The sequence below is a fragment of the Phyllobates terribilis genome, unplaced genomic scaffold (assembly GCF_046119375.1).
Source record: "Phyllobates terribilis strain yellow unplaced genomic scaffold, ASM4611937v1 Scaffold_11__3_contigs__length_659146591, whole genome shotgun sequence".
In the NCBI taxonomy this organism is placed as follows: Eukaryota; Metazoa; Chordata; class Amphibia; order Anura; family Dendrobatidae; genus Phyllobates; species Phyllobates terribilis.
This window is the reverse complement of record NW_027362771.1, coordinates 162,293,029-162,305,283: the sequence shown is the minus strand read 5'-3', so window position 1 is coordinate 162,305,283 and position 12,255 is coordinate 162,293,029.

Below are 12,255 nucleotides of genomic sequence, written 5' to 3'. Positions count from 1 at the left end.
TCCTGGATTGTTGCCCTCCTACGGCTCCCTCCTAGTCTCCTGGTGTACTGGTCTGTCTCCTGGTATCTGCCCATGCTCTGGACACTGTGCTGACAGACACAGTTACCCTTCTTGCCACAGCTCGCATTGATGTGCCATCCTGGATGAGCTGCGCTACCTGAGCAACTTCTTTGTGTTGTAGACCCTGCCTCATGCTAATTTACCTCTAGGGGTGAGACAGAATGCAAAAGTGACCAAAACAGCCAAAAAGGATGAGAATGGAGAAATGGTTTGTGGTCACCCCCTGCAGAACCACTCCTTTTATAGGGGTTGTCTTGCTAATTGCCAATCATTTATACAGGTTGACTGTTCCATTTACACAACAGGAGAAATTGATTGTCAATCAGTGTTGCTTCATAACTGGACAGGTAGATTTCACAGACGTGTGATTGACTTGGAATTACATTGTATTGTTTAAGTGTTCCCTTTATTTTTTTGAGTAGTGCTTCTAAAACCTAGGTATATACAGCAGACGCACCTCAAATTTTGGGGAGGAAAATAGGAAAAAAAAAATTAATGTTAAAATGAGGGTCCGTCAAAGGGTATGTGCATACGGTCAGGAGCCGCCTGCGGCCTCGACACTGTGGAATAACCGCGCTTGTTTCCACTGATGCAAATGAGCGGCGCCATTTATTTTCAAATCTGCAGCGGCACCTGACTGTGTGCACATACCCTTATAGACTGAATTGACCTTACTGAGGTGGGGAAGAGGGGCTGTGGAGCGGGGTCGCTACTGCAGGAAGCCGGCGGTAAGCTATATTTGGACTATAAGATGCACCACCAATTTCCTCCCAAATTTGGAGGGAAAAAAGTGCATCTTATAGTCTGAAAAATACAGTAAGTATTGAATATGCCACCAATTTTCTAAGTAAATATATTTCTAAAGGTGCTATTGATATGAAATTCTCACCAAATGTCGGTAACAACCCCTCCAACCCACACAGGCAAATAACTTTTAATTTATGGACATCTGTGGTTTGATTTATGTATAATAATGTGAAATGACACACATGTGAACACATGAAGAAAGGTGCAAAAATGCCATGACACCAGCTGAACTCATCGGTTATTAGAAAGTAATCCTGCCATTTAGTGAAAAATATCAGCTAGTTCAACTGATAGCCTATAAAAGGTGTCTCATTACCAAGGTGCCACACAAGAAACATCTCAAGATGGGTAAAACCAGACAGCTGTCTCAAGACCTTCACAACTATATTGTTGCAAAACATACTGATGGCATTGGTTACAGAAGAATTCCTAAACTACTTATGGTTCCAGTGAGCACTGTTGGAGTCATAATCCGGAAGTGGAAAGAACATAATTTCACCATAAACCGGTCACGACCAGGTGCTCCCCACAAGGCCCACCTGTGGGTACCGCTACAGAAAGACCTGGAATAAGTAGGTACAATTGTTTCAAAGAAAACTATAAGTAATACACGCTCACCACGCAAGACTCCATTGATGAACAAAAAGCATGTTCAAGCGCATTTACAGTTTGCTCAACAACATATAAACAAGCCTGTGAAATACTGGGAGAATATAGTCTGATCCGGTGAGACCAAAATTGAGCTCTTTGGATGCCATAACACACACTATGTTTGGCGGTCAAAAGGCACAGCATATCACCCCAAAAGGTAAGTTGACATGACATTACACACTATGACAAGTGATATGTGATCTGATAAGTCCTGATTTGTTAGAAGACATTCTACAAATATTGTCTAAAATTTTTGGGGACAGAAAATTAGCATAAGTAGTCAAAAGACTCCCTCAACTATACATGAATTATCTTTTCTGTGGTGACATACGGATGCAAAACCTGGCGATAAAGGAACAAGACAGAAAAAGAAGACTCCTTCGAAATGTGGTGCTAGAGAAGTATGTGATCAACACCATGGATGATAAGAAGAACAAAAAAAATCAATTTTGGTACAAATCAAGGCAGACATGTCACTCAAAATAAGGATCACCAAGCTACGACTTGCCTACTTTGGACACATCATACGAAGAGAGCAATCATTGGAGAAGGACGTCATGGTTGGAAGAACAAAAGGAATAAGGCGAAGAGGAAGACCAGCAAAATGATGGCTTGATACTATCAAGATAACGGCGGAGTAGACCTTGGTGGACCCATCTAGGCTTGCACAAGATTGATCTTCCTTCAGATTGTTCACCCATTAAATCGCCATGGCTCGAGATTGAGCCGAAGGTTGTTAAAAGATAAAATACAACTTAAGTGAGTTGTATGGGATTTAAAAAATATATATATTGCTGTTTTTTTGCAGACATTTTTTTTCTAATCATGGAAAATCCGTTTAAATGCAATTTGTGGTAAGCTCCATCAGACGCAATGCTAGGGTGGTGTTTTCTAATAAAACTGGAAGTGTACATGAGAACGTTTATAATATGCCACTTGGATTTATAGGGATTCATTATGCTGCCTTACAGACAATGCAGAATTTTGTAATATATGTGAGGCTTCATATTAATAAAAAATGTGACACTATATTGTGTAATTTTCACATACATTTATTCTGTAGTCTTGAGTGAATAGATTTCACGATTACTCAAATATTTTATTAGACTGTTTTTTATATTTAACATGTAAAGATGCTGTGGTGTGGCATACAATAATATATAGACCCACAGTTTATAGGCTATATACAGTATTTTCCTTAACTGTTAGAACATATATTATACCAGGATTTTGAACTTCTTTAGTTTAAATAATATGTGAATAATTTACTTATTTCACACTGAAGGCAAAACCACAGCACATGTCCACTTCCTGTGCTCTCCAGGACATCCTGTCTACAAGGTATTATGGAACAGTCAGCAGAGTTTGATTTTTGCAGTGTAAATGCATTTGCAGTCATTGAGGGTTGAGTTTTGCTGTGCCTGTGACCCTTTGCAGTGAAATGCTAGAGTTTCAGTTAAAACAACAATGCATGTTTGATTTGCGTAATGAGTAAGGCTATGTGCCCACGTTGCGGACCTGAAGCATATTTTTTACGCTTCTCCCTGGCGGGAAAATCGCATGCGGATATTACATGCGGTTTTCCCGCCAGGTAGAAGCGTTTGTGAGGCGTCTTTGCATGCATTTCCGCATGCGGGTTATCAAGCACTTCTCCAAGCATCACTTGGAAAAGTGCTTGACAACTTGTTCAGAATGGTAAAAAATAAAAAAATAAACTTTATACTCACCTTCTGATGCATTCTCTGCCCCGTCCGGAGTCTTGAGCGGCTCACGCTGTTGTGTGCAGGACCTGCGGTGACGTCATTGAGTCATGTGGTGGGTCACATGACTCAATGACGTGGCAGGTCCTTCAGACAACAGCGCGACGGAGGGAAAACATCAGAAGATAAGTATAAACTTTATTTTATTCTTTTTTTTACAGGTTCTTTGGTACCCAGGTCTGGATGAGAGTCTCCTCGCCTCCAGACTTGGGTACCATCCGCACATTGATTCCGCTGCGCTTCCGCAAAATTAATGAACATGCTGCGGATTTTTGACTGCAGCATATACGCTGCGGAAAAATCCGCAGCATGGGCATTGACATTGCGGAATGCCATTGGGGACCATGGGGTGCGGATCTACATGCGTTTTTCAAGCGTTTACGCTGCGGAAATTCCGCAGCATATACGCTTGAAAAATGCTACGTGGGCACACAGCCTAACAATGGTATATAACCAACCTTTTTCTGGGTCACAACTTGTCCTCGAGCAATGCTTGAGATGCTTTAAAAAAATGCTATTTTACTGTACTGAAAAGATTCACATTAGCAAGCATTTTGTAACATGTTACTTATCTTAACAACTGAACCATCCATATGTTTACTCATACAGATGTTTCACCTTATAACGCTTTTACTCTGTAAACACTGGGATATTTAACTTCTATAGGAACAAACATTCCTGGAAACTTCTTTTCATTGTAGCCTGGCAAATCCATGCCAATGTAATCAGATTACGTACCCGGTGGTACAAAAATGCGATCTGATCAAGTGGTGAATGTTTCCATTTACACATTATGATTCGTAAAATTGAACCTTCTCTCAGCTTGTATGACAAAATTCAACCAAAGGCCTCTTCACACATGTTCTAGGGTCTTGGCCTCTTCACACATATTCTAGGGTCTTTTGAACAGAGGCTCTATATTGTAGATCCACTCTGTATAGAAAGGACACTTTTCTGATGCATACATGTTTCCGATATGCACTTCAAACTAACCTGTATAACGGGGGCACAACATTTTTTGGTCCAAGGGCCACATTGCCATACTGAACCAATCCCAAGGGGTGCAAATATTTGTAAAGGGGTACTTAAGCATGAATATATCACCAGAACCACCATCAGTAAATTAATACATCACCAGGACCAACTTTTGAGTATTTGGGAGGGATTTGTAACAGTTTCTGCTCGTAAGCTTAAACCTAAGTTTTGAGGATTTTTACATTTTAACATAGCCACATTATGGATTGCTACATGTGTACAAGATCAGAACCACTCTCAGCACATGAATGCTGCGCCAGGAGCACTATCAGTACATGAATGCAACACCTGAACCACAATCAATACATTAATGCAGCGCCAGAACCATTGTCAGTACATTAATGCAGCGCCAGAACCATCATCAGTATACGTATGTATACAGCACCAAGCTTAGTCTTGTGATCAAATGTAATGTCAGGTCAGCCCCATATATAATTGTATTGCTTGAACCTACAATTCCCAGTATGTCCTTAACAATGGTAAGGAGATACTGTGAGTTGTTGTAATCAGCCATCATCCGACTGTGGGCCATACAGGAACCACAGTACTGATGAGTCAAAGTCAGTATCACAAATAAACATTTGCATCCAGGCACCTTTATAGGGGACATCTCTTATTGAAGTCGATCCCATCCCCTTTGTCATGTAGCACAGACGCCAAGATGAGATTTCACTCCCACAGCTCATCTCTCCAGACTTCCCTCTTCTCTGTCTTCAGCAGCAAATCTCGACATGGTGCCCTTAAGAATAAAAGTATCATTATAATGCCCCATAAATATATACGTATCTCCCATGCTGCGCCCCTGAATAAATAATTGACCCTCACTGTGCTTTCTGCACAAAATATCCCCCTCACACTGCCCTTTTCTGTAATGTCCCCCACACACATTGCCCCTCTGTATATGCCCCTCCATAATGTCCACGCCACACTGCTCCACTCCAAAATAGCCCCCCAAACTGCCCCTTTCCATGATATCATCCCCACACAGCTTCTCTACATAAAGTCCCCACTGTCCCTCGCTCTACTATGTCCCCTTTCACAATCTCCCCTTAATTGCCCCATAATGTCCTTCATTACCCACCTAATGTGTCCCATTGCCCCATAATATGCTTTGGAGAATAACACCAATATTCTCCCCTCCCACGAACCCCTCATCTAAACTGATACCACATTTCATCTTCAGCTACTCTATGGAGCGCTTACTGATGCTGACGTCTCTTCTACTCTGTGGCCCCGGCAGCAGTGTGATGAGGTCAGCAGAAAGTGTTCAATTGCATTCGCATCTGAAAGAGGTGTAGCTGTAGGGATCTATCATGCTATATGATGGGCTGTGGGGAGCCGCTCATACATGGTGTGAGAGTCCATTATACTGTGTTGTGCCATTGTACATGGTCTGATGTCAGAGGCGTAGCTAGGGTTTTGGTTCGGGATCTCAGCTCGGTTATATATAGTCATTTACAGCTGACGTTCTTTCTGATTAAATTGTTCACTTTTCCCGTCTTTTCCATCTGGGCCAGACTGACACGATGACTTCTCCAGCCAGGACTCAGAGTCTCAGGTCTGCAGAGATCACAACAAAGACACATTTGATTTCTTACATTTCAGGCATCGTCCCCATCTATTCCCAACCTGCACAAACGCCTCGTCCTGCTGATACCCCAATACTGAGCCTCTGTTGCTGTATGTGTCCCTATTACTGCACCTGCTGTGTAGTACGGTGTGCCCTCTAGATGGTAAAACAAACCTCTAGAATATAGTAATGCTGTGTGTAAGTGCCTTAGAAAAGTGTCCACATTTTTCTCCCTAGAAAGTAATAGTGCCCTCTGTTTGCCCCTTTGACAGTCATAATAACCCTTGCCCCTTTGACAGTCATAATAACCTGAGTTCCCCTATAACGATAAGTGCCCACTTAACATTTAATAATGTCCTGAGTCTCCCCCCACGTACAGCTCCCCTCTACACAGTATGATGCTCTCCTATACATAGTATAATGCCTCCTCACTGTATAGTATCCCCCACACAGTATACTGACCCCTTAGTAGCCTCCAAACTAATGTCTCCCACACTGTATGATGGCCCCCACACTGTGCAAAGACCCCACATTATCTCCCACACTGTATGATGGCCCCCACACTGTGCAAAGACCCCACATTATCTCCCACACTGTATGACCCTAACTGTAATCCCCGCACTGTATAAATAGCCTACATATAGTATAATGCACCAGATAGTCCTCAATATAGTATAATTCACCCCCATAGGCAGAGTCTAGTATAATGCACTCCCCATAGGCCTCCGTATAGTATAATGCACCCCCATAGGCAGAGTCTGTAGTATAATGCACCCCCATAGGCCTCCGTATAGTATAATGCACCCCCATAGGCAGAGTCTGTAGTATAATGCACCCCCATAGGCCTCCATTTAGTATAATGCACCCCCATAGGCTGAGTCTGTAGTATAATGAACTCTCCATAGGCCTCCATATAGTATAATGCACCCTCATAGGCAGAGTCTGTAGTATAATGCTCCCCCCAAAGGCAGAGTCTGTAGTATAATGCCCCCCCCCCATAGGCAGAGTCTGTAGTATAATGCTCCCCCCCATAGGCAGAGTCTGTAGCATAATCCTCCCCCCCATAGGCAGAGTCTGTAGCATAATGCTCCCCCCCATAGGCAGAGTCTGTAGTATAATGCTCCCCCCATAGGCAGAGTCTGCAGTATAATGCCCCCCATAGGCAGAGTCTGTAGTATAATGCTCCCCCCCATAGGCAGAGTCTGCAGTATAATGCCCCCCCATAGGCAGAGTCTGTAGTATAATGCTCCCCCATATAGGCAAAAAATAAACACAATACATCTTCAGAAAAGCAGGCTGGGTGCCACGTGATGACGTCAGTGACGTCAGACGCAGAGGGGAACTAATGGGAGAGGGAGAGTATATCTAACAAGAGAGGACAGTATGTAATAAAGAACAGGGCATTATATATTATATATATATATATATATATATATATATATACACTGTGTGCAGAATTATTAGGCAAGTTGTATTTTAGAGGATTACTTTTATTATTGATCAACAACTATGTTCTCAATCAACCCAAAAGACTCATAAATATCCAAGCTTAATATTTTTGGAAGTTGGAGTGAGTTTTTTTTTAGATTTGGCTATCTTAGGAGGATATCTGTTTGTGCAGGTAACTATTACTGTGCAGAATTATTAGGCAATTTAATAAAAAACAAATATAATCCCATCTTACTTGTTTATTTTCACCAGGTAAACTAATATCAGTGCACAAAATTTAGAAATAAACATTTCTAACATGCAAAAACCAAAACCAAAAAAATTTGTGATGAATATAGCCACCTTTCTTTATGATGACACTCAACAGCCTTCCATCCATAGATTCTGTCAGTTGCTTGATCTGTTTTCGATCAACATTGTGTGCAGCAGTCACCACAGCCTCCCAGACACTGCTCCCAGAAGTGTACTGTTTTCCCTCCCTGTAGATCTCACATTTTATGATGGACCGCAGGTTCTCTATGCTGTTCAGATCAGGTGAACAAGGGGGCCATGTCATTATTTTTTCTTCTTTTAGACCTTTACTGGCCAGCCACGCTGTGGAGTAGTTGGATGCATGTGATGGAGCATTATCCTGCATGAAAATCATGTTTTTCTTGAACGATACCGACTTCTTCCTGTACCACTGCTTGAAGAAGTTGTCTTCCAGAAACTGGCAGTAGGTCTGGGAGTTGAGCTTCACTCCATCCTCAACCCGAAAAGGTCCCACAAGTTCATCTCTGATGATACCAGCCCATACCAGAACCCCACCTCCACCTTGCTTGCGTCTGAGTCGGAGTGGAGCTCTCTGCCCTTTACTGATCCAACCTCTGGCCCATCCATCTGGCCCATCAAGAGTCACTCATTTCATCAGTCCATAAAACCTTTGAAAAATCAGTCTTAAGATATTTCTTGACCCATTCTTGACGTTTTATCTTATGTTTCTTGTTCAAAGGTGGTTGTTTTTCAGCCTTCCTTACCTTGGCCATGTCCCTGAGTATCGCACACCTTGTGCTTTTTGATACTCCAGTAACGTTGCAGCTCTGAAATATGGCAAAACTGGTGGCGAATGGCATCTTGGCAGCTTCATGCTTGATTTTCCTAAATTCATGGGCAGTTATTTTGCGCCTCTTTTGGCCAACACGCTTCTTGCGACCCTGTTGGCTATCTGCCATGAAACGCTTGATTGTTCGGTGATCACGCTTCAAAAGTTTGGAAATTTCAAGACTGCTGCATCCCTCTGCAAGACATCTCACAATTTTGGACTTTTCAGAGCCCGTCAAATCTCTCTTCTGACCCATTTTGCCAAAGGAAAGGAAGTTGCCTAATAATTAAGCACACCTTATATAGGGTGTTGATGTCATTAGTCAACACCCCTCCTCATTACAGAGATGCACATCACCAGATTTACTTAATTGGTAGTTGGTTCTCAAGCCTATGCAGCTTGGAGTAGGACAATATCTATAGAAAGTATCAAAGTGATCAAAATACGCATTTGCCTAATAATTCTGCACGCGGTGTATATATACACTGCTCAAAAAAATAAAGGGAACACTTAAACAACAGAATATAACTCTAAGTGAATCAAACTTCTGTGAAATCAAACTGTCCACTTAGGAAGCAACACTCATTAACAATCAATTTCACATGCTGTTGTGCAAATGGAATAGACAATAGATGGAAATTATTGGCAATTATCAAGACACCCTCAATAAAGGATTGGTTCTGCAGGTGGGGACCACAGACCACATCTCAGTACCAAAGCTTTCTGGCTGATGTTTTGTTCACTTTTGAATGTTGGTTGTGCTTTCACACTCGTGGTAGCATGAGACGAACTCTACAACTGACAGAAGTTGCTCTGGTAGTGCAGCTCATCCAGGATGGCTCATCAATGCGAGCTGTGGCAAGAAGGTTTGCTGTGTCTTTCAGCGTAGTGTCCAGAGGCTCGAAGCGCTACCAGGAGACAGGCCAGTACACCAGGAGACGTGGAGGGGGCCGTAGGAGGGCAACAACCCAGCAGCAGGACCGCTACCTCCGCCTTTGTGCAAGGAGGAACAGGAGGAGAACTGCCAGAGCCCTACAAAATGACCTCCAGCAGGCCACAAATGTGCATGTGTCTGCACAAACGGTTAGAAACCGACTCCATGAGGGTGGTATGAGGGCCCGACGTCCACAGATGGGGGTTGTGCTCACAGCCCAACACCATGCAGGATGCTTGGCATTTGCCACAGAACACTAGGATTGGCAAGGTTGCCACTGGCGCCCGGCGCTCTTCACAGATGAAAGCAGGTTCACACTGAGCACGTGACAGACATGACAGAGTCTGGAGATGCCATGGAGAGCGATCTGCTGCCCGCAACATCCTTCAGCATGACCGGTTTGGCAGTGGGTCAGTAATGGTGTGGGATGACATTTCCTTGGATGGCCGCACAGCCCTCCATGTGCTCACCAGAGGTAGCCTAACTTCCATTAGGTACCGAGATGAGATCCTCAGACCCCTTGTGAGACCATATGCTGGTGCGGTTGGCCCTGGGTTCTTCCTAATGCAGGACAATGCCAGACCTCATGTGGCTGGAGTGTGTCAGCAGTTCCTGCAAGATGAAGGCATTGAAGCTATGGACTGGCCCGCCCGTTCCCCAGACCTGAATCTGATTGAGCACATCTGGGACATCATGTCTCGCTCCATCCACCAACGTCACGTTGCACCACAGACTGTCCAGGAGTTGGCGGATGCTTTAGTCCAGGTCTGGGTGGAGATCCCACAGGAGACCATCCGCAACCTCATCAGTAGCATGCCCAGGCATTGTAGGGAGGTCATACAGGCACATGGAGCCACACACAATACTGAGCCTCATTTTGACTTGTTTTAAGGACATTACGTCAAAGTTGGATCAGCCTGTAGTGTGTTTTTTCACTTTAATTTTGGGGGTGACTCCAAATCCAAAATTTGATTTCCATTGATGATTTTTGTGTGATTTTGTTGTCAGCACATTCAACTTTGTACAGAACAAAGTATTCAATGAGAATATTTCATTAAATCAGATCTAGGATGTGCTATTTGAGTGTTCCCTTTATTTTTTTGAGCAGTGTATATATATTAGTAATGAGCGAGCACTAAAATGCTCGGGTGCTCATTGCTCGAGTCGAGCAAATCGTAATGCTCAGGTGCTCGAAGCGAGCAATGAGCCCAATGTAAGTCATTGGGAAACTTGAACATTTTCCCGGCGGCACCCCCCCTTGAAGTCTGCAGGGGGCCTAAAAATTGCCCAAATCGATGGGAACAGTGCTGAAAAGACATGGGAACAGCATGTGGAAGACCCCTGAAAACATCTCTGACTCCCAGGTCACTGATGTGAACAATGTTGTCAGAGTATTACGCTACTTTTACGGACTGACAATAAAACGTACAAAAATAAAACCAAAATGGATTTTCCTGGAAAAACAGTTTTAGGAACATTCTTTCTAGGGTAATGACTTGTAAATGAGGCCAAAAAAACCCCACAAAAAATGCTCCTCCACACCGTGGGCTATGTTCACATGGAGCATTTTTATGCCTTTTTTGCACTTTTGCATTGCTTTCAACGGTGAAAAATACATTCACCGGTAAATGTCATTTTAACATTTTACTACCTTATCTGCCCATGTGGTGTGGGAGACATGATCAGACACATACGGTTTCATTTATGAAGGAGGGACTCTGAAAGTCACAAAACCTATTTTTACAGGGCTATCAGGTGGCCCTTACTATTGTTAAAGTGCCAGCAGTCGGCCCTCACTATTGTTAGAGGGCCATCAGCCCACTATGCTTTGTTGTTCCCATTGTTAAAGAGTAGGTCTTCTATATTGTTATTGCGTATGCAGTGACTGCAAGGGATGGCAAAAATATGGATGCACCCCAATGCCCCTTTGAAGAGAGATAAAGGAGGGGCTCAGTAAAAAAAAATGTTCCCATTATAAAGGAATGGGTCGCCTATAATGGTAATGCCCATGCAGTGACTGCAAGGGCAGCCAAAAAATTGCACGCACTCCAATACCCCTTTGAAGAGACCATAGTTAAGGAGTGGGTGTTCTATACTGGTAATGCCCATGCACTAAGTGAATGGGTTGAAAAACATTTACACCCAGGGGTATACATGAACATACTGTATAACATACAGAGTGTTAGAGGTAGGTCTCATTAACACCCTTAAAAAAATTATGTGTGTGTTGCATCACGTTCACCCTGGTGATATGGTGGTGGAGGATGAGGAGGGGAAGGAGGAGGACAACAGAAAATAGACAAAATCAGGAAGCATATACCCATGTGTGGGTGTGAAGAGGTGCATGGGAATAGACCCCCCAAAATAAAACACTGGATTTGACTTTATGTTTCGCTGCTGTCATCCGGTGGTGTTGAGAAGTCTGGCCCAATCCAGCCCTTATTCATTTTATAGGAGTCAGCCTGTCAGCATTTTCAGTTGACAGACAGTTATAATACCCCCGGCGCCACTAAAAACCCGCTCTGACAAAACGTTATAGGCAGGGCAAAACAGGAACTTCAAGGCGTAGAGAGCCAGTTCATGCCACGTGTCCAGTTTGGATATCCAATAGTTATAAGGCACAGAGGAATCATGGAGGATGTTGGTACGGTCGACAAGGTACTCCTTCAGCATCTTCCAAAACTTTTCCCTCCTTGTGACAGTACTCCGCGCATCAAGGCCTGCGAACTGAGAGGGGCTGGGAAAACTGTCCCAGACCTTTGACAGTGTTCCCCTGCCTTTGCTGCATCGTATTTGTGTCTCCCTCACCTATACTCCTTGGTTGTCCAACGAACTGTGACCCCTGCTGCCAGCGTTTTCAGATGGGAATTTTTTTAATAATTCCATAACAAGGGCCTTCTGGTACTGC